This window comes from Lithobates pipiens, unplaced genomic scaffold (assembly GCF_037356315.1).
Source record: "Lithobates pipiens isolate NorthernLeopardFrog02 unplaced genomic scaffold, aLitPip1_a1.2 Scaffold_19, whole genome shotgun sequence".
NCBI classification, from domain to species: Eukaryota; Metazoa; Chordata; class Amphibia; order Anura; family Ranidae; genus Lithobates; species Lithobates pipiens.
Window position 1 is genome coordinate 521,271,901 of NW_027507764.1, and position 27,769 is coordinate 521,299,669.

The window sequence follows — 27,769 nt, forward strand, 5'->3', positions numbered from 1 at the left end:
TGCCAAGATGGTCACCTTGGGAAACAAGTGAAAAAAAAAAAACAGGTCAAGGTCAATAACATAAAAAGAAGCCTACGGCACCTGTTATTCCCAGACGTTCTCCTATCCTGGTATTAACCAGGCCCAACACGGCTTAGCCTCCGAGATCAGACAAGATCGGGTGTTTTCAGGGTGATGGGGCCGTAGGTGATCTCTTTAGGCACTCTCGACCCTCTTTTTAAAAGCCAAGATGGTCACCTTGGGAAACAAGCGAAAATAAACAGGTCAACACCAACAACATAAAAAGAAGCCTACGGCACCTGGTATTCACAGATGGTCTCCCATACAGGTATTAACCAGGCCGTACACTGCTAGGCCTCTGAGATCAGATGAGATTGTGCGCTTTCAGGGTGATGTGGCCATAGGTGTTCTATTCAGACACTCTCAACCCTCTTGACAAATGCCAAGATGGTCATCTTGGGAAAAAAGTGAAAAAAAAACAGGTCAACGCCAACAACATAGACCCTGGCGGTCTCCCATCTGACCCTGACCCTGCTTAGCCTCTGAGATCGGGCGCTTTCAGGGTGATGTGGCCTTAGGCGAACGCTTCGGGACATACTCAAAACTCTTGACAGATGCTAAAATGGTCACCTTGGGAAACAAGCGGAAAAAAAACAGGTCAAAGCCAACAATATAAAAAGATTCCTACGGCACCTGTAATTAGGTACTATCCAGACCGGACCCTGCTTAGCCTCCGAGATCAGATGAGATCGGGCGCTTTCAGGGTGATGTGGCCGTAGGAGATTTCTTCGGGCTCTCTCAGCCCTCTTGACAAACGCCAAGATGGTCATCTTGGGAAACAAGTGAAAAAAAACAGGTCAACGCCAACAACATAAAAAATAGAATTTTTATATACAGCTTACCTGTAAAATCCTTTTCTTGAGAGTACATCACGGGACACAGGAGCTTCATTACATAGTGGGTTATATAGGCACCTCTGGTGATTGGACACTGGTTAACCCCCAATTAAGGAGAATTCCTCCCCTATATAACCCCTCCCATATGGGAGGCACCTCAGTTTTGTAGCAAAGCAATAGGAAACCACGTAAAACCCAAGAGGGGTGGGAGCCCTGTGTCCCGTGATGTACTCTCAAGAAAAGGATTTTACAGGTAAGCTGTGTATAAAAATCCTATTTTCTTGATCATACATCAGGGGACACAGGAGCTTCATTACATAGTGGGATGTCCCAAAGCAATGCTCAGATTGAGGGGAGGGAGACACAGATCATAATATATAGACCGCCAAGGATCGGAGGACCTAAACTGCAGCCTGCAGTACACTGCGCCCAAAGGCGATATCCTCTTGCCCTCTGACATCCACCTGATAGAATCTGGTGAATATGTGGACTGATGACCAAGTTGCAGCCTTACAGATCTGAGCCAGGGAGGCCTGGTGATGCACTGCCCAAGAAGCACTTACAGCCCTAGTTGAGTGCGCTTTCACTTGAAAAGGAGGGATCTTCCCTTTAACACTATAGGCCTGAGAAATAATCTGTCTAATCCACCATGAGAGAGTGGATTTTGATGCCACCTGACCCTTCCTAGGGCCTTCCGGCAAAATAAATAAGCAATCAGTTTTCCTTATCTGTGCAGTTGCCTGAAGATAGATACTGATTGCCCTTACCACATCCAAAGTGTGCAAAGATTCTTCTTCTGCAGACTGTGGGTCCAGAAAAAAGGATGGTAGGCTTACATCTTGATTCAAATGGAATCCTGAAACCACCTTAGGCAGAAAGGACCTGTTGGGACGCATTACCACCAGGTCCTTATGAATAATTAGATACGGTTCTTTACTGGAGAGAGCTGCTAGTTCTGACACTCTTCTAGCCGTGGATATGGCTACCAAGAAAACCAATTTTTTAGTCAAAAGAACTAACGAAGCCTGATGCAAAGGTTCAAAAGGTTGCCCCTGCAAAGCTGAGAGAACCAAATTCAGATCCCATGGGCATACCGGAGGTTTGACTGGCGGCCTTATCCGCATAGCCCCCTGGATGAAAGCCCGCACCAGGGAATGTGATGCAAGTGGTTTCTGAAAAAACACTGACAAGGCCGAAATATGCACCTTGATAGTGCTTATGGCCAAATTCATTTCTAGGCCTGACTGGAGGAAGGCCAAGATCCTGCTAATGACATACTTTCTAGGATGACATTCCCTGAGTTCACAACAGGAAACATATGCCCTCCAGATTTTGTAGTAAATAAGCCTGGAGGCCGGCTTTCTGGCATTGACCAGAGTAGAAAGGACTGGCCCCGAAAGCCCACGGTCTCTCAGAATGTGGGTCTCAGCAGCCAAACCGTCAAATTCAGACTGTGTAAAGCAGCATGGTAAATTGGACCCTGTGAGAGCAGATCTGGCCGGAGAGGGAGGATCCACGGCCTGCCTACTGCCAACTTCATGATCTCTGCGTACCACGGTCGCCTGGGCCAAGCCGGGGCTACCAAAAGAAGCAACTTTGTTTCCCTCTAGACTCTTCCCAGGAACCGCGACAGAAGCGGGCACGGGGGGAAGGCATAAATCAAATTGTACTGATCCCAGGGAACTGTCAGAGCATCCGACCCCTGAGCGAGTGTATCTCTTGTCCTTGACACGAATTTGTCCAGTTTTCTGTTGAACCTGGACGCAAACAGATCTACGTCTGGAGTACCCCACCTGCGACATATGTTCCAAAACACGTCGGGGTGCAGAGCCCATTCTCCTAGGCACAACTGCTGGCGGCGCAGAAAATCTGTCTGCCAATTTTCCACTCCTGGAATGAAGACTGCAGAAAGGCATGGAACATGCCTTTCTGCCCAGACAAGTATACGATTCACCTCTTTTTGCGCAACCAGACTTCTGGTACCGCCCTGGTGATTGATATAGGCCACTGCTGTGGCATTGTCGGACTGAACCCGAACAGGTCTGAAAGACCAGTTTATGAGAGCCATATAAACTGCCCGGATCTCCAAGACATTTATGGGCAATAGCTTCTCGATCGCAGACCATTTCCACTGCGAGCACGTCTCCTCCAACACTGCTCCCCAGCCTGTCAGGCTGCCATTTGTCATAATAATCTTCCATGGAAGAGGAAGAAAAGTTTTGCCTTTCAGCAAATTCTCGGTTTGTAACGAGACTCTTAGACTCGTTAGACGAGACTCTTGCGTGTCCCTGGGGATAGACGCATAGGAAGATCCAAGGACTGGGGCTTCCTGTTCCAAGCCGCAAGGATGAATCTTTGCAGAGGCCTTGAGTGGAACTGGGCGAATGGAACGGCCTCGAAGGAGGCGACCATTTTCCCAAAGAGTCTCATGCACAACCGAATGGGGGAAGATCTTCTGCCCAGAATTAGACGCACCAGATCCCCAATGGCCAAGGCTTTTGGCCTTGGTAGAAACACCTTGCCCTGAGCAGTGTCGATAACCATACCCAGGTATTCCAACCTGGTAGCAGGCTGTAGGGACGACTTTTCTAGGTTTATAATCCAACCTAGGCGTTCCAGCTGTTCTAGCGTTCTGGTAACACTGTGGTTCAGGAGCGCTACTGTTTTCTCTATGAGAAGCAAATCGTCTAGATAAGCCATGACAGCTATACCCTGAGCTCTTAGGTTTGCCAAGAAAGGGTCCAGAATCTTTGTGAAGACTCGAGGGGCCGTAGCTAGCCCGAACGGCAAGGCCACAAATTGAAAATGGCGCCGCTCTACCGCAAACCTTATTCTTTTGGTGTGCGGGAAAAATTGGCACATGGAGATATGCATCCTTGATGTCTATTGATGCCATAAACTCTCCCCCTTGCAGGGAGGAGACCACAGTGCGAATTGACTGTATTCAGAAGGACCGGATGCGTAAAAACCGGTTCAGATCCTTCAGATCCAGGATAGGTCTGACACTTCCATTTGGCTTTGGAACGGTGAAGAGATTCGAGTAAAACCCTGAACCCTGTTCTTTTGGGTCCACTTCTACTATCACCCCCTGGGATAGTAAGTGATCTAAGGCCAGAAATAGCGGTCTTTGCTTTACTGGGTCTCTGGGGATCCTTGACCTTAGAAAGCGAGAAGGTGGAATCTCCTGAAACTCCAGCTTGTAGCCCAGAGATACCGAAGAGACCACCCACTCATCCCGGATCTCTTCCCGCCAGGCTTCTGCAAACTGCAAGAGCCTTCCCCCCACTTGGCCGAGCGGGGGCGCTCCTTCACAAGGAAGCTTTCGGGCTCTGCTTGGCAGGCTTTCGCCCTCAGGATTTCTTCTGCCCCTGGGCCCGGCCTTGAGCCTTTCCTGTAGAGGGGGGTTGAGAAGGCCGTCACCACTGCTTAGAGCTTGATGCTCCGGAAGAGAGAGAACGCCTAAATGATGGGAGTTTGCTCCTTTTGACTGGAAGGAGAGTAGATTTACCCCCTGAAATTTTTTGGACGAATTTGTCTAATTCTTCTACAAACAAACGTTCCCCTTTAAACGGGAACCCAATCAAATGCTTCTTGCATGATAGCTCAGCTTGCCCAATTATTTAGCCATAGGGCCCTTCGCATGTGTACCAACAGGAGAGACAAACGAGATGCTTGTTGGACAGAATCCGAAATCGCATCAATCAGGAAACACAGAATTTGAGGTATTTCTGCATAATTCTCCACTTCCTCACTGGGAAGGAGGCCAAGCATCTGCTTAACCTGTTTCTTGAGGAACTGACACAACCCCACAGCTGCGACTGTAAGTTGCACTACAGTGCCAGTCATGGAAAAGGAGGCTTTTTTTTTTTTGTAAAATCTTTATTTTGAGATATTTTGACATTGAAACACACTTGAGTATACATTAGACAGCTGTGTCAGGACCAAACAAAGAACAAATAAACTGTAGGAAACAATGACACCCATAAAAACTGACCCAGTGGCCAAGAGTTGGCGGCTCAAACCAGACACATGAATTAGGCAAACGGGTGGAGATGAACGTCTGGAGTGTCTTCTAGCTCATACACATCAAGTCCGGCCTCCGTGGGCTAGGGCCCCGCTCCAAGGTGCCTCTGAGCGGAAAGGAGAGGACGGGCCGGAGCCCAGTCCCCCACCTCCCGTCATACAAAAGGCCGGGGAGGCATGGGACCACCCCCAGGGGCCGCCCAGGAGAGGGGGGCACAATCACCTCCAGCAACCTCTCCCGAGCGTCCCCCGGGGGTAGGACAGGCCCACAGCAACCCCCCCGCCCAGGAGGGACGTCCCAGCATGGACCCCTCCGGACAGAGGGATTCCCCCCGTCAGCCAAACAAAGTGGCCGCAGGGCCAGCCAGCCCACAGGAAGCCTAACGCACCACCACAGCTCAATACCACGTAGGTCAATAAAAGGCAACATCTTATAGTGTGGAATACAGAGAAAGAAGGTAAAAAAGAACAGTAGGAAGGGTGAGAGAGAGGCAAGAAGGGGTAGAGAGGGGATTGGGGGATAGGGTAAGGGAGGAGGGTGGAGCCTACTTGACATCCCTGCGAAGTGCAGCGGTCCAGCACCAGGCGAGTCTCAGCAGCAAAGTCGTCTCTCCGTCCATGGGGCAAGAAGGTGAAAAACAGCCACTAGGTGGGAACATCATTGTGTGTGCGGGATCTCAAAGAGGGTTCCGCTAGCTCCAGTAGAGCCAAGTCCAGACTGGAGGTAGCGTATATAGTTTCGGACATGTAGACTGTCCATGATTGCCATATGCTGTCACACTTAGCCCGTGTACCCCTACAGGTTGCCACCCAATATTCCGCTTCTCTGATGTCATTCACTTTTTTGACCCAGTCCTCCACTGTGGGAGTCCTAGTTTGTTTCCAGTAAATCGGTATAAGACGTCTGGCCGCGTTCAACAGATGCGGCAGAGGGCTTTTTTTGTATCTACCAATCGGGATCGGAGGAATGTGCAAAAGATAGTTGGCCTGAGACAGTGGCACATCAAGATGCAAAACTGCCTCTATGCGGGATCGGATGTCCTCCCAGAATGGCTTGATTCGTGGGCAATCCCACCAAATATGAAGGAGGGTGCCCAATTGGCCACATTCCCTCCAGCACCGGTCCGATACCGAAGGGTAGATACGTGCTAAGTCTGCCGGCACTCTGTACCAGCGAGACAGTACTTTAAAATTAGTTTCTTGGGTTTTGGACTCCATGGAGCTAGCGTACGTGAGTTTGTAGAGGTGGGACAGTTGGGCCGCGGAAAAGTCAAGTTGTAGCTCCCTCTCCCAGACCCGTATGTATGTCGGTCTAGCGACCTCGGTAACAGAGCCCAGCAAGTGATATAATTCGGAGATCAGGTGGGGAGTGGGTTCATCTGCTACAAAAAAACGCTCAAATGGTGTAAGGAGCGCTTCGTCCCTGATTAAGTGGCCATGGGCTTCAAAAAAGTGGTGCATTTGCCTGTATCGCCAAAAATTCATAGCTGTCTGCGCATGCCCGGTCTGCAGGGATTCATAGCTGACCATTTGGCCACCGCTGAGAAACTGTCCACAACTGGCATTCCCGTCAGCTGCCCAGGGGACAAAAAAGGCCCTCCGCTCCCCTGGTGGGAATCATAGGAACCCTCCCAGCAGGGCAAGCGGAGAAACAGGGGGGGATAGGCCCAGCGTCTTGTTCAGTTTGTCCCAAATCAAAAGAGACTGTACAGTGAGCGGGGAGACATCCACCGATAACCCCCTATATTCCGGGGACAACCAGGGCGCATAAGCCAAATCTCTCCCAGCTAGCCATTTTTACAGAGAGACCCACACTTTTGACTTAGTATGAAATTTCCAATTAAGTATCCTCTGTAGAACAATAGCCCTGTGGTACCTCTGGATATCCGGAACCCCCAGACCCCCCGTCAGCTTCGAGCGTTTCAGCAAGGCCATGGCTATTCTAGGTTTCTTTGTGTTCCACACAAATGTCGACAGAATGCTATTCAATTGGGTAAAAAACAGTTTAGGGAGGGAGATGGGTATCATTTGTAAAAAGAATAATACTCGGGGCAGGATATTCATTTTAATAATATTAATGCGGCCGAACCACGTAAAAGCGGTTTTGGTCCACTGCAACAAATCCGCCTTGATCGCATGTAATAAGGGGGGGAATTTAGCGGCATATAAGGCATCAAAGCAGTTGGTCAACTGGATGCCCAGGTATTTAATAGAAGACGTGGCCCAGGTAAAGGGGAATGCTAATTGCAGGTGGTCCGCTTGAGGCGGGGCGAGGTGAATAGGCAAAATCTCCGATTTGGAAAGGTTTATCTTGAAATTGGATAACTCACCAAAAGTCCTCAGCTCCTTCAACAGAACCGGCAACGAGATCAGGGGTTCAGAGAGATAAAGGAGCACATCGTCCGCATACGCCGACAGTTTGTGCTCCGTCATCCCAACCTTCAGGCCTCTAATGTCTGCGTTCGCCCTCACCCTGCAGAGCAGTGGTTCCAGTACCAAGGCAAAAAGGAGAGGAGACAGTGGACACCCCTGTCTCGTGCCGTTTCGAATCGGGAACCGGGAGGAAAGCACCCCATTCACCTTCACCTGTGCACACGGAGTGGAGTACAAGGCCATAATCGAGGACATCATATGCGTCCCCAACCCCTGAGCCTCCAGTACCACCCATAAGTACCCCCAGTCGACGCGGTCAAACGCCTTTTCGGCGTCCGTCGAAAGGACGATACAAGGTTTAGGATCAGGACTGTTACGTGCCCAATGAATGAGTTGGATTGCCCTGATGGAGTTATCTCTCGCCTCCCTGCCACGAATAAACCCTGCTTGGTCTGGGTGAATAATTTGGGGCATAAGACTCCAAAGTCTGTTTGCCAGGACTTTTGCTAGAATCTTAATATCGACGTTAAGAAGGGAAATCGGTCGATAGCTCTGGGGGACGGTAGGATCTTTGCCCTCTTTTGGCAGCACCGTAATGTGTGCCAACAGTGCTTCGGTTGGGATAGGCTTCCCCTCCGCGATGGAATTAAAGTAGGTGCACATATGTGGCGTTAAGAGGGGCAGGAAGATCTTATAGTAGGAACCCAAAAAACCATCCGATCCCGGGCTCTTGCCCTTGGGCAGGGATTTCACCGTTAGCGCAATTTCCTCCGGAGAAATCGGCCGCTCCAAGTCGACGCATTGTTCCGCCGTAAGTGTAGGGACTCTCGCCGACGCTAAAAATTCTTGAATGGCAGCAGACTTGGGAGGCTGAGCGTGTGCGGGCGAGGCCGGGGAAAGGTTATAAAGTTGGGCGTAAAATTCCTGGAACCCCGAGGCAATCTTGTTGGATTGGACCCAAACGGCACCCGAGGGGGAACGGAGCTTCTGTACATAAGCTTGAGCATGTTTCTTGCGAAGGGCCCTGGCCAGCATACGGCCGCATTTGTTTCCATGTTCATAGTACCTGTGTGAAAGATGCCTGGCCTGCCTACACGTGTGGCGATCTAATAAACGTAAAAACAGGTCACGCAATTCAAAAAGCTTCTGCTTAGCCTCTGGGCTCCCCCCCTGCTTATGGGAGAGTTCTGCCGCCTGTAAGGCGGCCAGAACCCTGTTGAAATCCTCTTGACGTGCTTTCTTGATTTGGGAACCCAATGATATCAGTTCCCCTCTAATCACGGCTTTGTGCCCCTCCCAAAGCACACCCGCACTTATCTCATCCGAGGCGTTTTCCCTAAAATAGTGGGAGATGGTCTCCGACACCTTGGCAACCGCAGCAGAGTCATCCAAGAGATTTTCGTTCAGTCTCCACGTCCAGGCCCTGTGGGGACCAGATGGTAATTGAATGGTCACGCCAACCGGTGCATGGTCCGAAAGGGTGATGCTGCCAATGGATGCCGTCTACAGAAGCTCAAGCGTGGGACGGTCAACATAGACATGGTCTATGCATGGTTATAAGTCATGGACGGACGAGTAATAGCTAAAGTCTCGTCCCGAGGGATGCAAAATCCTCCAGATATCAAGTAAAAGGTGTGCCTGCAGTGATTTGCGAAAGTGTTTGAAAAAGGCATGGGAGTGTGAGGGTCGGGTGCTCGAAGTGTCGAGCAGATGGTCCGGGCAGACATTAAAGTCCCCGCCTAAAATTAAATACCCGGCTTTAAAGTCTGTCAATAGGTCAAGGGTAGCGTCCAGGTGCCCTTTAGGAAAACAAATCGGCCCTGAGGGTCAATTTTGCTATCCACTGGCTGAAAAGGGCACGTCTTATGGAACGCTATGGCAGTCCCTCTGGACTTGGCCTTAGGAGATGTACTGTGAAACCACTGATTAAACATATGGGTGGGCAACCTGGGTAGGGAATGGCTGGTGAAATGTGTTTCCTGCAGGAAGACCACTTGGGCCTTCAACTTTTTAAGTTCCCACCACAATTTGTTCCTCTTCCCCGGAGAGCAGAGACCCCGTAAATTGTAGGAAATTACCTGGAGTGTAGACATGGGAGAGTTGGAGGGTGGAGGACTGGGCAAGCGTCCCAACCCGCCTGGTGTAAGGACCGCAGCAACAGCAGGCTCCTAGGAAAAGGGGGGAGTGAAAAAAGAGGGAGAAGAAAAGGGGAGAGATAGGGAGATAAAAAACACAAAAAAATAGTACAAAAATACCAACAACATAAAAACAAAACAGCTACATCAAAATTAGACAATGCAGCAGTTTGGGGGGAGATGGGACCCACCCCACTATCCGGGGGGGCTCCTAGCCCCCTCCTAAAGTCCCAACAGGGAACTAAACCCATGGATGGATGGCCTATGTGGGGAACGTAAACCAAAACAAGGGGGAAAAGGAAGGTCCCCGCCCCGCCCACCACATCTGAGAGCAGAATAGCCTCAATTCGGGAGAAAAACCGATCCAAAAAAGCAACAAAAGTAAAAAATAAAAGAGGAGGAAAAAAGGGGTGAAGCCCAGTGTGGGCTGATTGCATTCGGGGACGTGGAGTCTGGCCGATCCCTGGCAGAGGCCCCCCCGCCACGGTAGCCGCACAGCAAACTGCAGACCGCGGAGGGGGGGGGTCACGGAGGTAGCTACGATGGCAAAAGAAAAGGGGGAAATAAAAACAGAAACCAAAACACATTAAAAACCCCCCCTCCCCCCACCCCTGGTGCCCCGCAAAGGGAAGAAAAAGGGGGCGCCGTGGCAGACCACCTTCCAACATTGGGAATGTAAACATTCTCCGCCCTGTAGGCCTAATCTGATAGTCAAACAGTAACAAGGGCTGGAGAGAAGTCACCAAAAATTCTTGCGGCCACGGCAGCCACAGTCTTCGGCCGCATAGGGCACATCCAGGTCCCTGGAACACCCGGGGGGGGGGGGGGTACAGGGTCAAAACATCCCATTTACAATTCCCGTGGGGGGAGGCCCAGACACCAGCAATCATAGTAGAAAAAGTCCGCAATCAGCCGTCTATCACACAGCCCAGGCTCGGTATCAGTCTCGGGTGGTAGAAGGAACCACTGAAGAGTTGCGGGTTGAACTATGTCTGTCCCTCCGTCGATGCTTGCGTGTGACTGTAGACCATCTGTGAGGAAGGGGGGGGACAAGCAAGTCGCTCGGGGGTCCTCTCCAATCCAGAAAGTCCACGGGATTCAGCCCCAGAGAGGATAGAAAATGTGGAAGATCGTCTTTTGTACACAGGGTCACCTGCCTGCCATCCTTAAGCACATGCAGAGAGAAGGGGAAGCCCCAGCGGTAGGACAGTCCTGCAGCCTGGAGCACAGAAAGGAGCGGGCGAAGGGCTCTCCGCCACATGAGGGTGCGCCGCGAGAGATCCTGATAGAAAGTCAGTCGAGCACCATCAAAATCATAAAAGGGCTTACCCCGCACTTTTTTCATAATCCGGTCCTTGATAGTATATTTGTGAAGTTTACAGATTATATCCCTGGGATTGTCAGCGTCTTGAGACGGGGGGCGCAGTGCTCTGTGGGCTCGGTCTATTTCAATAGGAGCAGTGGCTGGGAGTCCCAATATGTCCCTAAAGATATCAGTCAGAGTGGGGACAATATCCCTGGGTCCAGTAGCCTCCGGGAGCCCCCTGATCCTGATATTGGCCCTCCTGCTGCGGTTTTCAACATCATCCAATTGCCCCAGCAGTACCTCAAGCTGATGGTCTTGTGTTTGGCACCTAGATTGCAGCAGAGCAATAGCGGGGAGAGTCTCCTCTAGTTTTTCCTCCAGGGCCTCCACTCTGTGACCCAGATGTGTAGTATCAGCTTTAAGCTGGGCAATATCAGCGGTGAAAGCCTTCTCCACTCTGCTAGTGAACTTTTCTAGGTCTTCTCTGGTGGGGAGAGACATAATATGGCGGCGTATTGTGTCATCTCCCATGAGGTCTGAGACCTCTGAGCGGCCATCCAGGGACCCGGGGGATGCAGGGGGGGCCGAATCGCTTACCGATCCTGGGGAGGGCACCGGAGAAGCCAGGGGAGACGGTCCGGTCGACTGGGAAGGCGTCGCTGTAGCAGGCTGTGAGGATTTCCCAGCTTTCTGAAGTTTCCCGGTCGATATTGGGTCCATCGCGGCCCTGTCTGTGGGGGCCCGGGAAGAACTGATCCAGCTGTCCCTGCCGCTTCTTGTTACCCTGCGGCGGTCGGGAAGACTGCCGGGATCGTTGGGACATTGAGCCCGGTGATGTGGATCGGATTTCCCCGCTGAGGGCAGCTGATATGTGCGGCGATGGAGCGGAGCTGAGGTGAAGCACTTCCTCACTCCTCCATGGTCAGGACACGCCCCCCCAAAAGGAGGCTTTTAATAATGTTTCCAGCTTCTTATCAGTTGGATCTTTAAATACCTGAGCATTATCCAAAGGACAGGTCAGATTTCTATTCACGCAAGAAACAGCCGCATCGACAGATGGGACCCCCTATTTCTTGGTGAAACTTTCCTCCAGAGGATAAAGCATAGAAAACCTTTTAGGAGGAGCAAACAGTTTATCGGGATGTCCCCAATCCTCATACAACAATTTATCCATTAAGAGATTAATTGGAAAGGAAAAGGCAGGTTGTGGGATTTTCCTGACTCCCAGGGAAGAAACAGAGGACGTAGCGATCTCAGCAGCAGGCATTCTGAATGTGGTACGCACCAATTCAGTATAATACTGCACCTGTTTTCTGAGCGCCTGGGAGGAGGGGACTCTCTCCTCTTCCTCTGATTCATCCGACTGCTCAAGATACCTGTCCCAAGATAGGGATCTCTCCTCATTGTCAGAAGTGTCATCTGAAAGAGGAATCTCAGCAGAGGGAGGGGATCTACCCCTTTTCCTGCTTTCTTTCAGGGAAGCTGAACTAAAATTCATGATTCTCCCTTCAAAACCTTCCAATGTAGCCCTAAGGGAGTCCTCAGTGATGTATACCGGGGCTGAAATATCAGGAGAGGCTGCAAATCCTGACAGGGGCACTGACTCATCCTGTGAGGCTGACTCCAGTCTTGCAGGGGGGGGATGGTAACCTACAGGCATTTTTAGAACCCCTAGACCTAGGCGGTGACTTACCAGTGTCCTTGTTATCTCCCCCTGAGACCCTCTTACAAGGAGACATAGTCCTAAGCTACAAAGCAGAGGTACTAGTACAAAGTGCAATCACTGTTGTGCTTAAAGTCTCACAATAAATACATATGCTTAAACTGCACAACCTGATGCTGAGTAGGTTTGTCTTAGGTTTGCCTGGATCCAATTCCTTGGGATGCTTACTGCCCACAGCTCCTGTGTCTCCACTTACAGCCCCCTGGCGCTCTGGGCTGTAAAACTGCGCAGTACAGCGCCGTGCACACCGAACGACGCGGCTCGCAAACACACTCCCGCCTCCTCCATTAGCACGGAAGCGTGCTTGGTGTGCGTGCACGAGGACTGCCGGTATCCAGGGGGGAAGGGAATTGCCATCGGAGCTGTCTGGGACCCCCAGACTACGTATTACCTTCATTGTGGCTGAGATTGCAGTGGAGACATGAGTCATCTGGGAGAACCAGGCTTCACTGAGCGTGTGTATCTGAAAGGCATGTAAGTATGCATCAGGCTGCTCTTACTCCCCCTAGTGGTGGAAACCAAGTAAGACATACAACTACTCAATGAAGAAATCCATAATATAATTTATACAGGATTAACTTCCCTTACCTGTCCTCGCCGCAGGAATTGCTGAAAACAGACAGATTCCAGCCTTCACCCATCACGACGGGCAGAGTTGTGCCAACCTTCAGGTTTTTTTTGGGGTTCCTTCTCAGAAGAACCTCCTACCTGGACCTTGTAAAAGACTCTGCCAGAAACTTTCGTGCCACTATGTAAATAGTACAGTAAGTCTGGTTTTCCCAGAGCCCAGTCTTCCAATAGGAGAGGACTTACAGGCAAAACCTCGTTTCTTCAGATGATGAGGCCCGGGTACCATATCATCTTGGGAGTCAAAATATCGGCCCGAGATATGGATCCGGTTTGTTGTAGCCCTTAGGCCCCCGCAGGGACCTGCACAGAACTTTCTTCATAGCACATGTTTTATGTGACAAACCACCACTGGCAAAGGGAAAAATTAGGTGCCTCCCATATGGGAGGGGTTATATAGGGAAGGAATTCTCCTTAATTGGGGGTTAACCAGTGTCCCATCACCAGAGGTGCCTATATAACTCATTATGTAATGATCCTGTGTCCCGTGATGTATGATCAAGAAATAAGCATACGGCACCTGGTATTCCCAGTCGGTCTTCCATCCAGTTACTAATCAGGCCCGACAATGCTTAACCTCCGAGATCAGACAAGATCGGGCACTTTCAAGGGGATGGGGCCATAGGCGATCTCTTTGGGCACTCTCAACCATCTTGACAAACGCCAACATGGTGATCTTGGGAAACAAGCTAAAAAAACCAAGTCAATGCCAACATTGGAGGCTAAGCAGGGTTGGGCAATCAGTTTACTTGCCTGAAATAGGCATCTCAGAACTGCCATCTGGCTGCTTCCCGGGTTTCCAACTCCTTCAACTAATCCCAGGAGACAATACTTCGCCTCCATCCTGGTGGAGGTTCCAAACACCCGATCAATGGTTCCTGTCACCTCCGTCCAGTAGCAGATCAACTTCGGGCATCTCCAAAACATGTGCATCATGTCTCCCCCCATGTTCCCGCACCGGGGGCAACTTGCGTCCGGCCGTTCGGCCAAATTGAAAAAGTTTACGAGGAGCATAATAAGTTCTATATAATAAGAACAGATGTGACATCCTCTGAGAGGAGAGCCACAATTGACCACAGGCAGTATTCCTGTGGCCAATTATAGCTCAAGGGGGTTTAGTACACACCCCACACTATATAAGGCAGCCAGCGCGGCGGCCTTGTATAGTGTGTTGCGGCGGTCAGGGAAAGAGGACGATAGGCAGGGACAGTGTCTTTACTGCTTGGGAACCTAGCACTGTTACAGTGGGTGTTATGTGCCTCCTGCACAGTACACACCTGAAGCTACCCTTTATTACTGGTGTTCAATTTTTGCAATACAGGCATCGGCAGTGCAGAAGTTAGAGTGGGTGTTGTGTGCCTCCTGCACAGTATACACCTGAAGATACCCCTTATTGCTGGTGTTCTGTTTCTGTAATGCAGGAACCTAGCACTGTTACAGTGGGTGTTGTGTGCCTCCCACGCTTGTCCTTATTTTCGGCAGCTGGACGTGTTGAGCCACATCATGGCTTGGTCGGATGTGAAAGACCAAGCCCTCCTAATGCTCCTCATCCTCTCTCACCCAGGCTCAGGGTACTAGCCTGTGTTCTGTATACACTAGGCTTTCTTCTGTATACCCTATCCTCTCTTTATACTCTAGCCTGTCGTTTATGTACACTAGACTCTTTGTTTACCTCGTAAATGGCAGTGTATATAGAAGGAAGGCTAGTTTATACAGAGAGGCTAAGGTATACAGAAGGTAGGCTAGAGAATAAAGAAGACAGGCTAGTGTATACAGGACACATGCTAATGTATAGAGAAAACAGGCTTGGTTATAGAGAGAGACTGAGACTATTATATTCAGAAGAAAAGCTAGTGTATAGAGAGAGGCAGGCTGGGGTATACAAAGAGGCTAGTGAATACAGATAGGGTGATGTGTACAGAAATGCTAGTGTATACAGAGAGGCTATAGTATACAGTTATTCTGGGGTATACAGAGAGGCTAGTTTAAAGAGAGGCTAGTGTATACAGAATACAGACTCGTGTATGCAGATAGGCTTGAGTATACAGAGATGCTAGAGTAAACAGTGAGGCTGGGGTACACAGAGAGGCTAGTTTAAAGAGAGGCTAGTATATACCAAGATGTTGGTGTATAGAGAGAGTCGAGTGTATACAGATAGGACAGTGCATATAGAGAGACTAGTGTATACAGAAGACAGGCTTGGGTATACATCCAAGCTGACAGTGTATACAGAAGCCTGGGTAGTGTATACAGAGAATCTAGTGGATACAGAAGACAGGCTGGTGTATTCTAGCTAGTTTTTAAAGTCTAGTGTAAACAGAAGACAGGCTGTGGTATACAGAGGGTTTAGTGTATTCAGAGAGTCTGGTGTATAGAGATGCAAGGGTGTACAGAGAAGCTAGTATATATAGAAGACTACAGCATACAGAAGAAAGGCTAGTGAATACAGAATAAAGGCTGGCTTCTACGGAGAGGCTAGTGTATGCAGAACACTGTCTAGGGTATAAAGAGAGGGTAGATTATACAGAGAGGCTAGTGCATACAGTGAAGCTATTTTATATAGAAGCCTGGTTAGTGTATACAGAGAAGCTAGTGTGTACAGAAGAAAGGCTAAACAGGCTATAAAGAGAGACAAGTGTTTACAGAGGACAGTTTGGGGTATAGAAAGATGCTAGTTTATACAGAACATAGGCTAGGTATTCAGAGAGTCTAGTGTATACAGTCGGCGAGTGTATAAATAAGACTGGCTAGTTTACACAGTGTTTACAGAGATGCAAGGGTGTACAGAGCAGCTGGTATATAAAGAAGACTACAGCATACAGAAGAAACGCTAGTGAATACAGAATACAGACTCGTGCATGCAGATAGGCTTGAGTATACAGAGATGCTAGAGTAAACAGTGAGGCTGGGGTACACAGAGAGGCTAGTTTAAAGAGAGGCTAGTATATACAAAGATGTTAGTGTATATAGAGAGATTAGTGTAAAGAGAGAGTCGAGTGTATACAGAAAGGACAGTGCATATACAGAAGATAGGCTTGGGTATACATCAAAGCTGATAGTGTATACAGAAGACTGGGTAGTTTATACAGAGAGTCTAGTGGGTACAGAAGACAGGCTGGTGTATTCTAGCTAATTTTTACAGTCTAGTGTATACAGAAGACAGGATGTAGTATACAGAGGGTTTAGTGTATTCAGAGAGTCTGGTGTATACAGTCGGCGAGTGTATACATAAGACTGGCTAGTTTACACGGGGTTTACAGAGATGCAAGGGTGTACAGAGAAGCTAGTATATATAGAAGACTACAGCATACAGAAGAAAGGCTAGTGAATACAGAATAAAGGCTGGCTTCTACGGAGAGGCTAGTGTATGCAGAACACTATCTAGGGTATAAAGAGAGGCTAGATTATACAGAGAGGCTAGTGCATACAGTGAAGCTATTTTATATAGAAGCCTGTTTAGTGTATACAGAGAAGCTAGTGTGTACAGAATAAAGGCTAGAAAGGCTATAAAGAGAGACAAGTGTTTACAGAGGACAGTTTGGGGTATAGAGAGATGCTAGTTTATACAGAGAGGGCATACAGAAGACAGAAGACGGGCTAGTGTATTCAGAACATAGGCTAGGTATTCAGAGAGTCTAGTGTATACAGTCGGCGAGTGTGTAAATAAGACTGGCTAGTTTACACAGTGTTTATAGAGATGCAAGGGTGTACAGAGAAGCTAGTATATATAGAAGACTACAGCATACAGAAGAAAGGCTAGTGAATACAGAATAAAGGCTAGATTATACAGAGAGGCTAGTGCATACAGTGAAGCTATTTTATATAGAAGCCTGTTTAGTGTATACAGAGAAGCTAGTGTGTACAGATGAAAGGCTAGACCGGCTATAAAGAGAGACAAGTGTTTACAGAGGACAGTTTGGGGTATAGAGAGATGCTAGTTTATACAGAGAGACTAATGTATACAGAAGACAGGCTAGGGTATACAGAAGACGGGCTAGTGTATTCAGAAAATAGGCTAGTGTATACCGAAGACAGGCTTTTGTATGCAGAAGACCGGCTAGTGTATACAGAGAAACTAGTGTATAACAGAGTGTATATAGAAGACAGGCCAGGGTGTAAAGAAGACAGAGTAATGTATACAGAAACAGAAAACATGCTCGTGTATATAGAGAGGCTAGTGAATTTAGAGGGTAGGCTAAGTGATAACAATAGACAATCTTGGATATACAGACACATTTCATCATTTCATCTAGTTCGCATCTCTAATGGAGTTTGTCTCATTGCCATGTTATGCCTTTTCATTCTTATGCTAAATATAGACTACACGATTTTAATCACCCACATCAAGCATGCAATAAAACTATCATACAGCAAAATAAACCATGTACTGCCAAAACAATAACGGCCAATAACTTAGAAATAGAGAGTACTATCTCAAAACCAGTTAAATCTATTCACTTCGATGAGGTCTACCGCTAATTGTACGGTAATGCAAAATGTTCACAATACCATCCATTTGCTACCAGACATGCTGCACATATTATGAGTAATGTAACTATCGCTCGCTAACGATGTAAAAAGTTTTATTGCTTTTCTGACATTAACCGAGTATCTCTGACATTAACTGAGTATCTCTCTGCACTAGGATCATTGCACAGTTAAAACACAGTGACAAAACATTTCTTTTTACCGCAGCAAAATGTGAGAAAAGCAGTGTAAGCCGTCTTTCTGCCATATGCTTCAGAAAATTAATGTACCGCTTTTAAATCCATATCAATTCCACATCCTAATGTAAACTGTCTAAAATTTTAACATTTACTGATAGCAATTACTGATATTACATTATGATTATACCAGTGGAAATGGACCGCGTAATGGAATTGTCAAATTAATCATAATCTCAGAGTTAACTTAGCTGATAAATTTACGATTTACTCAACGATTTAAACTTAGATTGTTTCAGGCTAAGTCAATTTAATCTTAAATAATTTATACTATATTCTACTGTACTCCTAAATAATGTACTGTTTTTCTGTATTTTAGCCGTGCTCATATTTCGTGTTATGTTGCTATTCCGACAATCGGCCTTAATGAGGATATTACTTTGCAACAATCTCTTGATCCCTTTTGTGTATTCACTTTATCTGTATTTATATTTACTGCCTCAATATACTTATTATTATTATATTATAGAGATTACTATCTCTAAATCATTGTAAACGTAACCATAGATATAATGTCTACAGCTAATTTTACGTTAAAGCAAAATTCACACAAAACCATCTTTCTAAAACCTTTTAAAGCCGGCACATTAAGAATAATGCAACCATCTCTCTACCCCTATGCAATAGGATTCTCTTTCTGACTCTATTTAGTATATTACTTCAACTGTCACACTGATAACCATTTGTAACACATAACACTGGCAACACATTTTTTAAAAGCAGCAAAATGCGAGAAAGTGGTTGCAGTAGCAAAGGATAGCAATACAGTTTGATTACATTAATAACACATAATGCAACTATTTTACATTCACATCAAGCATACATCCTATTGTAAACTGTCTATCACTATTAATTTTCAGGGTTACTGATACATTATGCGGATAACCAGTGGAAACGGAGAAAAGTCAGTGTAAGCCGTCTTCGTGCGTAACAAAATTAATGGAACGATTTACACGTTGGAATTTACAAGCTACGTTAATTTACTCTTAAATAATGTATACCTTTTAGCTGCTTAGCTCACACTTTGCTGTATGTAGCCGCGTTAACTGTATTAATGGTTTCATGTAAGTAACCAATGGGGATTGACATTTCATGTCTGTCTCACATCTCTAATGCAATTTGTCTCTTTAAAATTTCATACTTTTCCGGTTATTATACTTTCTCATCCTTAAAGACAAGTTGCTGATATTTTATGATTACAGCAATCATCTCATCTAATTGCTAGTCCGATTTCTAACTTGGTATTACTTTGCAAGGCTCTATTGAACAATGTAAAGGTAAGCTAGATATTTTGTGTATTTCCACTTAAACTCGACCTGTTTATACTGTCTCAATATTATCCTTTCTAATTTTGCTAAATTAGATTATAGGGTTTGCTATGTCTAAATCCACCTTTATTACGTATACTGCTACTTTTAGGATAATACAAAACCATCTTTTGCTTCTTTACACGCTTCACATATTAGGAGTAATGCAATGCTACCGATGTGAACAGTTCAATTGCTCTTCTTACATTTAGCTGGTATCTCTCTGCTATAGGAAACTGAATTTGTATTACAACGATAACTCATCTAATATCAGTCCACTCAGTGCTACCGGGATAACTTTTTCATTTAGAGTAATGAAATGATTTCTCAGTCATTTTGAAGCTACTGCAAAAAACGCTTCCGATCTCTTTTCAACTGCAATACTTAAGCTCTGCAATATAAAGGAATATTTAGCTGCTTAGCTCAAACTTTGCTGTACGTAGCCGTGTTAACTTTATTAATGGTTACCAATGGGGATTGACATTTCATCTCTAATTCACATTTACATTTCTAATGCAGTTTGTCTTTTTGCCATGTCATCCTCTGCCAGTTATTTTCCTTTCTTATCCTTATGCTATATTTGGGGTATATTTACTACATTATTAAAGACACGTAATGAACCCGATTGATAAAAACCTACACACGTCGTTGCTGTCATTTCCTGTATTTCCACTTAAACTCGACTTGTATATACTGTCTGAATATTAATCTGTGTTATTTTGCTATATTTATTATTAGAATAACCAGATTACGATCTCTATATCCTGGTAAACCAACTCACACAAAACCATCTTATTTCTACCTTACACGCAGCAATAAATATTAAGATATTAACATTTAACCGGTATCTCTCTGCAATAGTAAACGGAATGGGTAGATCACTCATCTAATATCAGTCTTCTCAGTGCTACCGGAACAACTTTTACATTTAGAGTAATGCAACGATTTCTCAGTTTTATGAAGCTACTGCAACTAACGCTTTGGATTTCTTTCCTGTTAAATTACGCTCTGCAATATTAAGCCATGTAAATTGTCCTATTGGTCTACTAACAATGCTATGTATAATAATACAAATATTTCAAAAGCAATATCGTCTCACTACAATACTTACACTCTGCATAATAAATATGATTAATGCGACTAATGCTAATAATAAAGTCGTCTAAAACTCGGCTATAGGTAGAGAATAAAACTATCTTACATCAAAATAAACCATGTACTGCCAAACCAATAACGGCCAATTACTTAACGTCTATCAGTCAATGACTTAACAAAATAAACTTAGCACTCTTTTGCTCTATTTTTTATATATGTAGTTCTCTACATTAACTGTCACATTGATATCACCACTGACAACACACTACTGACCTTTTAACAGCACCAAATATGAAAAAAGCACTGTAACTCTTTACATGATTTAGATGTAGTTGCATTAGCAAAAAATAAAATCATGTCTTCTGTACACGCTAGCCTTTCTGTATACAGTAATCTTTCTGTGTACACCAGTCCCTCTATATAGACTAGCCTCTCTGTCTTCTGTATACACGTGCCCGTAACCTATATACACTAGCCTGCCTTCTTTTTACAATAGTCTCGGTGTCCCAGCCTCTCTGCATACACTAGCCTCACTGAATTCCCCAGACTCTCTTCTGTATACACAAGCCTATCTGTAAACAATAGCTTGTCATCTGTACACACTAGCCTCTCTGTATACACTAGCCATTCTTCTGTATACACCAGGCTCAGGGGAATAACATTAGCCTATCTGTATTACCTTGTTTGACTTTTCTGATTTCTGTTTCTTTTCTAGGGTCTACCTCGCCGTATACCCAAGCCAATCTTATTACCCCAGCCTCATTCCAATTATAATAGCCTCACTGTATACCCCAGGCAGTCTTGTGTTGGGTTTTTTCAGTCTGCTCAGCCATCTTCTTGTAGGGTTCTTCGGGTCAGCCCTTGCTCCCTTTTCCCCACGTATCCTCTCATTCACAAGAAGTTCATTCTCATGTCTGGGTGACCTTGGGCATCAGGCTCATCCTATCCTTCACGGGACATTCATTTGGGTTTGCGTAGCTTGCAGGCTCTTAAGGGGTTCCTTCTCATCTTCAGGTCAAGAGTCGGTGGGTTCTACTCTCACAGCGGTAACTTACAGTTGGCGTTTGGGCATATGTCATTTTATGGATGGGATCTTTACCTTTCCTTTTCCACCTATACTTGTGTCTTTTTGCCCTCTTTTCAAGCATACTGACCATCCAGGCCATGGCACACCTCAGGCCTTGGTTCTTAACCACTACAATACAGGGCACTTTCGCCCCCTTCCTTCCCAGCCCAATTTTCAGCTTTCATCGCTCTAGCGCTTTCAGTGACAATTGCGCGGTCATGCTACACTGTACCCAAATTAAATTTTTTTCATTTTGTTCGCACAAATAGAGATTTATTTTGGTGGTATTTATTCACGACTCCGTTTTTTATTTTTTGCGATATAAGCGCAAAAAAGCGGAAATTTGGAAAAAAAACAATATTTTCTTTTTTCTATTTTAAAAGAAATCCAATAAAATCAAATTTTGTCATAAATTTAAGCCAAAATGTATTCTGCTACATGTTTTTGGTAAAAAAAAATCCGTTAAGTGTATAATAATTGGTTTGTGTGATCACGGACATATGTACGCAAATGATCATGTACATATGTGTGCAGGTGATCACGTACATATGTGTGCACATAATCATTGGGACAAGTGATTTTAGTGGGACATATGTGGGGGACATGTTTTTATTATTAGGGACATGTGTTTTTATTTTTTGGGGACATGTATGTTTTGGGGATATGTGTGTTATGGGGACATATGTGGGGACTGTATTTACACTGTGTGGTGTGTTGTGTGTTTACACTAGACTGAAGATCAGTGAGTAAAAAGCTGTAAAAAACAGCTCATACTCACTGATCATCAGCCGGCTGCAGCAATCTACTCTCCTCTCCTCAGTGATGACTTCTGTGTGAGGAGAGGAGGAGCCGATTGCCTAGCAACCGGCTGTTTGTTTACATCACATGACGGCCGTGATTGGACACGGCCGTCATGTGATCAGGAGGGCCAATCACAGAGCCCTGATTGACATTCCTGAACGTCCTATCAGAAGTAGACGGCTCCCACCCGGCCGTATATGTGCATTGGCCGGGTGGGAAGTGGTTAAGTAATATCGCATTTCCCACTTGAAGACTCCGATTACAAGTGGGAAGGCTGGCCGCAGGCCAGCCCGTATTTGTGGGAGGAGTCTGAGGGACTATTAAACCCTCCTCCTCTGTCAGGGCCAGGGTTGGTGTTTTCTAGGGAGAGAGAGACCGGGTTACACAGACTTGCTAGTGTATACAGACGGAATAGTGTATACAGAAGACCAGCTAGTTTATACAGAGAGGCTAATGTGTACAAAAGACAGGCTAGATTATACAGAAGAACGTACTGGATATGCAGAGATGGAGGCGAGGTTATACAGAGGGAGAGGCTGTTTTACACAAAGAGGCTAGTGTGTGCAGACTTGCTAAAGTATACGGACAGACTAGTGTATACAGAGAGGCTATTTTAAACAGAGAGACTAGGGAAAACAGAGAGGCTAGTGTACAGAGACAAGCTGACAGTGAGGCCGGGGTATAATGAGAAGCTAAGTTATACAGTAGACAGGCTAGTTTATATAAAAGACAAAATTGGGTAAACAGAATACAGGCTGGGGTATAATGAGAGGCAAGATTATACATAGAGGCTAGGGTATAAAGATGTATACAGAAAGGCGGGGTATACCGAGAGACTATGTGTATAAAAGACAAGCTAGGGACGGACTAGTGTATACAGAAGACCGGCTAGTTGATACAGAGAGGCTAATGTGTACAAAAGACAGGCTAATGTATACAGATAGGCTAGATTATACAGAAGAACATCCTGGGTATGCAGAGAGCTCAGCTTCAAGGGATGGCCAACGTGAGTAATATGAGTGAGACTCCTCACCCCCCCCCCCCCCACCTACCAGATCTGACTTTCATCCCCTTGCCCTCTCTGCCCCGGTCATCTGGTGGCAGTTTTATGCACTCCCTGGCCCCCACCCATTCATAATCCTTACCGACCTTTCCTTCCGCTGCTCACAGGAACACACTGGATGACTTGTCTAATTAACCAACTTGTACAAGACACCGCTATCCTCCTGTCTGACACCGGTCCCCATTGGAGGCGTTACCCCTCACTGTTTGGGTGGTCCCTGCCTCCCCCTGGATGCTCCACATATACCCCGACGACATTGTCGGAGCGGCACCACTTGACAGGTGGCATCTCCCATTGGAGGAAGGGATGATGGCCCCAACCCCTTGGCAGCAGGTTCTTTCATGTACAGACCAGGGCGGCTCATCTTCCCTTCTGGAGTCTTGACCTTAGAGGGGGGAGTTGCACTTTGGGGGGTCTGAGTGATACCTAGTGCGCTGTACTGGAAGGGCTTGACATTCCCGCATATGTGTCCCCTCTCCCTGGTTGCGCCCCTCGTCCCCCCCTCTGGCCCCCACCTACTCTTTGCCGACATTGCCTTCTGCAGCTTTCGGGGACACCCTGGATGACTTACTTATTGAGCCTATTGGTGCGAGACACTGCTTCCCTCCAGTTTGACTCTGGACCCCCCTGGAGGATTTACCCCTTACTGTTTTGGCGGTCCCAGCCTCCCTCTGGATGCTCTACACAGCCCCCGATGGTGATGCAGGAGAGACACTAATTGGCGGGCACCAGAACTGCTGCTCGGGTGAAGTCTCCCGTTGGATGGAGGGATGGTGGCCCCAGCCCCTTGCCTGCCGGATTCTCCATGCACCGACCAGGGCTGCTCCTCTTTCATCTTCATGTGGTGACCATGGAGGGGAGGAGTTGAAACTTATGGGGTCCGGGTGGTTGCTGGTGTGAGCACGCTAAAGGACTTGACCTTTCCGCATGTTTGTCCCCTCTCCTTTGCTGCCCCTCCTTCCCTCCCCCCTTCCCTCCCTTACCCCCTTCCCTTCCCTCCCCCCTTCCCTCCCCCATTTCACTCCCCCTTTCCCCCCTTACCCCCCTCTTTTCCCCCCTTCCCTCCCCCTTTTCCCCTGGGGCGTGGATGGAGGAGAGGGGGTAAGGGGAGGACAATCTGCCAAAGAGAGAAATACATTTGTTCGGGGGCTGCATGTACTTTTGGGGTATGGGACGGGGGGTGGTGGATCCCATTCTGTGATGCCTTTTCTGTTGTGACGGGCTCCCTCGTGCATGCCTACATTTAGGGCGAGCTGAGGAGACCCCTCAGTGCTGACAGTTCTATGCTCTACCTCTGTTTTAATTATACTATTGTTTTTTGGTTCTATGATGTTACTGATTGTCTTTTATTTGCATACCGGTATCAGACGTGACATTTACCACTGCCGGGACTGGGGGGACTGGGATCCGGGGGCTCCCTCTCCGACCTGTCTACCCACCAACCCAAGTAGGACGGCGCTTTAAACCCAGTGTACATCTGGTAAACGCTATAGCATAATTGTGCTGTTTTAGTATACAATTCCTGTACTGTTGAGTGCGGACAACCCTTAATTTCCCTCTCCCCCTGGGGTTGAGGTGCCCGGCCTCTTTTTCCCCTTACCTTTCCTTCCATTTGCCCTTCCTTTTTCCCCCTTAGTTCCCGCCATCCATTACCTACCCAATACCTACCTTGGTTCAACTTTCTTTGCTTTTCTCGGACGTCCCCCTTCCCCTCCCCGAGGAGCGATGGCAGACTCAGTCAAGGTCACCTCTCTAAACGTTAAGGGACTGAACTCCTCTGAAAAACGGTGGATCCTCCTGTGAGAACTGAAGACTTCCTGTACTGATGTGGCCTTTATACAAGAAACACATTTTAAAAATACTAGCCTCCCCTTTCTACAGTCAAGATCCTTCGCTAAGGTCTACCACTCTACTAACCCCTCCTCTAAGACCAAGGGAATCTCCATTCTGATCTCTAGCAGGCTCCCCTCGGTTCTCCAGGATTCTCTGGTGGACCCTGGGGGCCGATATCTTTTTCTTAGGGGCCACATTGGAGAGCTCCTTTTTACATTTGCCACTGTGTACGCTCCCAATGATCACCAAGACACATTCCTCAGAACTACCCTGCACAGATGATGTGACTTTCGGGAGGGCCAGTTGATATTAGGTGGGGACTTTAATGTCCCCTTTCGCCATCGGTTGACACTTCTGCCTCTTGCTCCTCGCTCCTCATTTACTCTAGAAAGCGGATTACTAAGTGCTTACTGAATGACCAATTAGTTGATATCTGGTGTCTGCAACACTCCGGGGAAAGGGACTACTCTTTTTGCTCTTCCCCTCACAAATCATACTTGAGGATAGACTTCTTCTTGATTCCACATGACCAACTGCACTTGGTGAGCTCTTCCTCCATCGGCCATATTACTTGGTCTGACCACGCTCCTGTAGCCCTTACCTACACCCTCTCTAGGAACCCCTCACCTAGGACTCTATTCTGGCACCTTAATGAGAGCCTCCTCCAGATACCGGAAGTTTTAGCAGATGTGACCAGGGAATTGGACCTTTATTTCCAAGAAAACTAAACGCAGGACTGCGACCCGGGGATAATTTGGGAGGCTCACAAGTCAGTACTCCGCAGGGTACTTATCAGGCACGGGGCACGCATCAAACGAACACGGAAGGAACAAATTGCTAATCTGTTTTGTGAACTTGCCTCTGTGGAAGCGAAACATAAACATGCCCCCTCACGGACCTTAGAGATTGAATTGGGGACACTCCGTACCCAGATTACTGACCTACTCCATTATAAAGCGAAAGCAGTACTCCAGTTTTGTCGTAAACTGATGTAGGAATCAGGGGACAAATGCGGAAAAATCTTTGCCAGGTCAGTAAAGGAGTTGAAATCTGCCTCTTACATACAACAGTTGATAGATGAGAATGGCCAGAGGGGCTCTACCCCAACCCAAATAGCCAAAGTCTTTGAAAAATGCTACTCTGATCTCTACAACCTGCCCGATTCAGGGTCCGGACAGGACAATATAGACAGATATGTAACCGGTTCTGGTCTACCAACCCGATCACACTGGAAGAAGTCCAGATGGCCGTGGGACCTCCGAAGGTGGGTAAGGCTCCGGGCCCTGACGGATATACCGCACAATACTATAAGACCTTCCTCCCTATTCTCGGCCCGCGCTTGGTGAATTTATTGAATACTCTGAGCTTGAATGGGGATTTTCCTGAGCATACCCTTAGAGCCCACATCTCGTTGATACCTAAGGAGGGCAAAGACCCGGGCCTATGTGGGAGCTACAGACCAATTTCCCTCCTAAATTCGGTCCTAAAACGATTCTCTAAAATCCTTGCCACGTGATTGGCACAGCACTTGCAGTCCCTTATACATATTGACCAGTTAGGTTTTATTCCCACCAGGGAAGATAGGGACAACACCATTAAGGTGCTTACCCTGGTCCATAAAGCAAAGTCATCTGGGACCCCTTGTCTTTTCGTGAGTACTGATGCCGAGAAGGCTTTTGATCGGGTCAAATGGACATTCATGTTCTCGGTCCTCCGCCATATAGGTCTGAGTGAACGGATGTTGGCATGGATAAGTAAGATATACTCACGCCCTTCAGCTCAACTCAAAGCGAATGGGGTGCTCTCATCTCCCCTTGACATCGGGAATGGGACCAGACAGGGTTGCCCCCTGTCGCCCCAGTTATTCGCACTGTCATTGGAACCCTTTCTCTCCACAATTCGACAAAACTCAGACATAACGCGACTCCAAATCGGTACTATTGACATCTGCCTACGTAGATGACATGCTGTTCTCGTTGACGAATCCCAGAGTTTCCTTGCCAAATCTCCTTCGGGAATTCCAGATATACGGGATACTTCTTGAAATCAGAGGCCATGGGGGTCGAAGTCCGCCCGCAAACGTTACTAGACTTGTAGTCCAATTTTCGATTTAAATGGACCCATACAGCCCTTAAGTACTTAGGTACTTACATTCCACAGGACAACGCGCGTACGTTTATGTTGAACTTCCCCCCACCCCTTGTCACTAAGATCCGCAGTTTGCTTCACGGGTGGCATTCTGGCCTCCATTCCTGGTTCAGGAGATGCAATCTCATTAAAATGAACATACTCCCTAAATTTACCTATCTTTTCCAAGCTCTCCCGATCCAGATTCCAGTCCCGTTTTTTAAGCAAGCTCAATCCCTGCTCACTCAATTTATCTGGGCCCACAAAAATCCCAGACTTAAGTGGTCACAGCTGACATTGTCTAAACAACAGGGAGGGTTGGTTCTCCCTGACTTGCGATGCTACTACCTGGCCTCCCATCTGGGGCGTGTATTGGACTGGAATGGAAACAAACTTTCTAAGCTCTGGGTGCTACTAGGACAATCTCACTCCCAAATTCCGCTAAGAAGCACCATGTGGTGCTATAAGGATTTACCCACAGAATTGACGTCACATCCCACTATAGGGGCTTCATTGAAAGTCAGTCACCTGATCGCTACCCAAAACACACTCACGTCTTTGACTTCCCCCCTATTCCCTATACGTGGCCATCCGAACTTGGAACCGGGGACCCACTTAGAAATTCCAACCTAGACCATGCGTCTAAATTCGTCATTGATGGAAAATGACC

The 27,769-nt window shown here is 47.0% G+C and overlaps 2 pseudogenes; both read right to left on the reverse strand.

Annotated features, from left to right (window-relative positions):
• Positions 1–69: 69 nt before the first annotated feature.
• LOC143999291 (5S ribosomal RNA) lies at positions 70–188 on the reverse strand (annotated as a pseudogene).
• A 13,403-nt stretch (positions 189–13,591) lies between these two features.
• On the reverse strand, positions 13,592–13,710 carry LOC143999220 (5S ribosomal RNA; annotated as a pseudogene).
• Positions 13,711–27,769: the final 14,059 nt, after the last annotated feature.